We start from the raw sequence: 4,163 nt of genomic DNA on the forward strand, positions 1-4,163 counted from the left end.
TAACTTCTCCTTCTTCTTCTACTATCACCTCCTCTTCAGATTCTTCCTCACTTTGATCATGTTCGCTTTCTTCTATATTACTATCTTTCCATTCGTGGGTATCAAGTTCAACTTCTTCGTTAGTTTTACCCCAATTTCAACATTTGTTTTCTTCAAAAATCACCTCTCTGCTTGCAACTATCTTCTTGGACACTAGAACATAGAGTCTATATGTTTTAGACTCTTCACTCATCCCTAGTAGCACACACTGAAAATTTTGATCATCTAACTTCTTTCTCTTACCGTCTGATACATGAACACGGTCAATGTATCCAAAAACTAAAAAATAATTAGTATTAGGTTTTGCGCCACTTCAAGCCTCCTCTGAAGTCATATTTTTCACTACCACTGTAAGACTTCTATTGAGCACGTGCAATATCCAGTTTACTGCTTCTGGCCAAAAATTCTTTGGAACTTGCTTCTCTGATAATAGACTTATAATCATGTTCATGATTGTTCTGTTCTTGCACTCATCTAGACTCGCTATAAGTTTTCTACTGATACCATTAGTTTTGCAAAAACTATTGAACTCGTGAGAGGTGTACTCTCCACCCCTATCTATGGGTAGACAACGAATAAAATCTCCAATCTCTTTATCAACAAGATTTTTTTCAGCAAGAAAATATATTCACACATTGCGACGGTAATCATCAATAAAACTTATAAAATACCTCTTATTACTGTTGGAAATAGGTTTGATGGATCCACAGACGTCTGCATGTACCAGTTACAGCCTTTGTTTTGTTCTCCATAAACATCTCTTTGGAAATGCATCCCTATGTTGCTTTCCCACCATGCAATCCATGCATATTTTAGACGATGTTTTGAACTGGGGTAACTCTCTAACCATTTGTTTATGTTGCAATGTTCTCAAACCTTTGAAACATAGATGCCCATATCTGCGGTGCCAAATATAAGTGTTGTCTTCTATAATTGTTTGGAAGCAAGTGGCGGTTTGCCGCATGAGTCTTACAAGTAATATGAACATTTTATTTGCAGACATTGTTGTTTGCAGAATAAGTCCTTTCTTGGGAAGATATATTTTGCATCTCCATGCTGTATCAAAATAGATACCCCTTTTTGTTGCAATTGTCCAAGACTTAATAGATTATTTTTAAACTTGGGTATATAAAAACCATGAGTGATTACCTTGACGCCAACAACTTGCAATCTAATGTTATCTTTTCCTAACACCGCCATCTTGAAATTATTTCCAAGCTTCACAGATTGTCGGAACTCCTTGTCAAAATCTGAGAACCATTCCTTGTTTAAACACATATGATTGCTACACCCCGAATCAAGGAACCAAACATCTTCCCTCCTAATTTTATTGAGCTCAACATAGGATATCAACAACATTTCTCTTTATCTCCAAGTTCATTATAATTTGCTTCTTTTTCCAATTGAGGACACTCGTATCTCAAGTGTTCTAACTGATGACATTTATAACACTCAACTGTATTTTTGTTGAATGAATGTCTACCTCTTCCTCTTCCTCTACCTCTTCCTCGAAAACTTTCACGAGCTCGATCACCTTCTCTTCCACCGAATCTATAATCGTATGTCACCTTTAGTTCTTGTTCATCACTTACTCATTCATCGACTGTTAAAGTGTCTAAGTTATTAGACTCTTCAATAAAACATATAACATAGTCAAATCTTGATGTGATTGATCTCAAGATTTTTTCAATAATCACTGTTTGTTTCATGTTTCGCCATGAATTTTCATCTTGTTTACAATGGTGAGACTTCAAGCAAAATATGCACAAACACTCTCGTCTTCTTTCATTGGTAAGACTTCAAACTTTTTTGTAAGAGCTTAGAGTTGTGCTCTTTTGACTCTTGTGGAACCCTGATACTTCTACTTCATAGAGTCCCAAATTTGTTTTGCAACATCTCTATTAAGATCGTTCACACAGTAGTTCGATCAATGGCTTAGAACAAAATAATTCTTGACCTTCAAGTCTTTCAACTCAGGGTATGCAATTGTGTTTGTTGTGCTTCGATAATCTCTTCTCCTTTGGCTACGACAGGGATTCCGGTCTCCACTAAGGACCAGTATTCCTTTCAACGAAGAAAGTTTTCATAAGCATAGACCAATGATCATAGTGGCCATCAAACTTAGGAATTGTTGGTAAAACGAAATTGGTTTCAGCTGCCATATTTTGAATCTCTTTCAACTCACTATTTAAGAAAAAAGGCTGCAGTTTCTTCTTCTCACAATTAGGCCTTGCATTGTAGCTCTGATACCAAATGTTGTATACACACAACTAAAACTTTGAAATCAATTGTGTTATCAAACAAATCAACTTGGTTGACTTTTATAGTCTTACAAACTAACAAATTTAGGAATGATAAAATTAGCCGACTCAAAAAATAAGAAATTCAAACCCCCACTAATAAATTAATTTAGTTGTCCTCACATTCCTACAAATGTACATCCTAATTAAATGGTAGCTATTTCAACCCTAGAGAAAAGGTCTAGTATGACCATCTTTAATAATCTACGTCTTGACAATCTATATTTTATTTACATGTGCTTAGAATGCGAAATGAGATTCTCAACCTAACTCACATTAGAGAATAACTTTGGTTGTTTTTTCTTTTCTCACTATTAACTTTGTATTTATTAGAGATTGTATTAACAAGTTGAGAATGACCACACTAAGTAACTGTTTGGATCTAAATAGTCATTGATATATTAATAAGTAGCACATGGATTTCATTATTGTCTTCTTTTTATTAAAAGAGGGTAAACACAAATAATTTGATTTTTTTACTTCCAAATGTTACCTAGAATATTCAAATAAACTGTTAAAAAATATGGATGGGGAAAAACTTATTAAATAAGTATCTTTTTCTAACGTTAAATTTGTTTCAAAATAACCTTTTTGTGAACTCTATTAAAGTAAGATGAAAATTAGTGAAGAAGAATGGTTGAATAATTATACAAATGTTCTAATAAATTAATTGATTTTATTCCGTTGAAACCCTATCAAATACAAAACTAAAAACAAAGACAAATCATTTTCAAAATTTAGAGATCTATAAGAAACAAATAAGATACTATTATTCTTTTTAAAGTTCATAGATTTATGACGAACAAATCTTGAAAAATTTGTGGTCCCATGGTCTAGTGGTTAGGACATTGGACTTTGAATCCAGTAACCCGAGTTCAAATCTCGGTGGGACCTTTGCTATATTTCTCTACTCAAAAGTAAAAGTCACATGCATAATAGATATAAAATCAAAACTTTGATTACTAAATATAAAACTCAACTTTACATTTATTAAAGAAATTGATTTTAATGTGTTAGAAACTCTATTAGATATATATAAAGTATTTATGTAATATAAAACTCAACTTTACCTTTATTAAAGTAATTGATTTTAATGTGTTGAAACTCTATTAGATATATATAAAGTAATTAACTTGACATATTATATATTGTTTAGAGATGATATAAAGTTGAAAGTGTATAAAAATATTATCTATTTTTTCAATTTTAGAAATTTATAAGACACAAATTTTATGAAGATGTATGGTCCCATGGTCTTTCGATACAAAAATGAATTTGATCCTTATTAAAAAAAGCTGAATTTTGTTTCCTTAGGTAACCTTATCTATGACGTATTAACTCCCAATTTCTTCATTAAAAGCCCTCAACTTAATCTTCTAAAGCTAAAGAAAGGCTCAATTTTGAAGAAAATGGATTGTAAGTAAGACTTTGATCCTTACTCCCAAATTTTAAACGAAAATAATTTTCTTCAATTGGACTTACTAAGTCTTGTTTGAAGGTGTTAATATAACACATGCGGAAGCAATTTGGATCTTAGGCACTTTTAGAACATCAATTATAGTAAATAACTAGCATCTTCATAAGTATTAAAACTTAATGAGTTTGAATACTAACTTTTTGTAGTTCAAATTTCTTTTTCCTCACGAATAGGTTTCGAACCATCACTAGTGTCTTCTCCACTATCCTCCAATCTTAGAACGGGATTGTGGAATTCGGTGAGTGACTTAAACTGGGGAGGGATTTTGTACATGTATTATGATCACTCTATTTATAGAGTCATGTTTGCATGTTCATGCAAATTTGAGATCACCAAATTTTGATACT

General features: G+C 32.2%; 1 non-coding gene across 1 annotated transcript; it reads left to right on the plus strand.

Annotated features, from left to right (window-relative positions):
- The first annotated feature begins 3,161 nt into the window (after positions 1–3,161).
- Positions 3,162–3,233, plus strand: TRNAQ-UUG. Its single transcript has one exon. It is a non-coding gene; the product is annotated as a tRNA-Gln (tRNA).
- Positions 3,234–4,163: the final 930 nt, after the last annotated feature.

This window comes from Cucurbita maxima, unplaced genomic scaffold, assembly GCF_002738345.1.
Source record: "Cucurbita maxima cultivar Rimu unplaced genomic scaffold, Cmax_1.0 Cma_Scf00347, whole genome shotgun sequence".
In the NCBI taxonomy this organism is placed as follows: domain Eukaryota; kingdom Viridiplantae; phylum Streptophyta; class Magnoliopsida; order Cucurbitales; family Cucurbitaceae; genus Cucurbita; species Cucurbita maxima.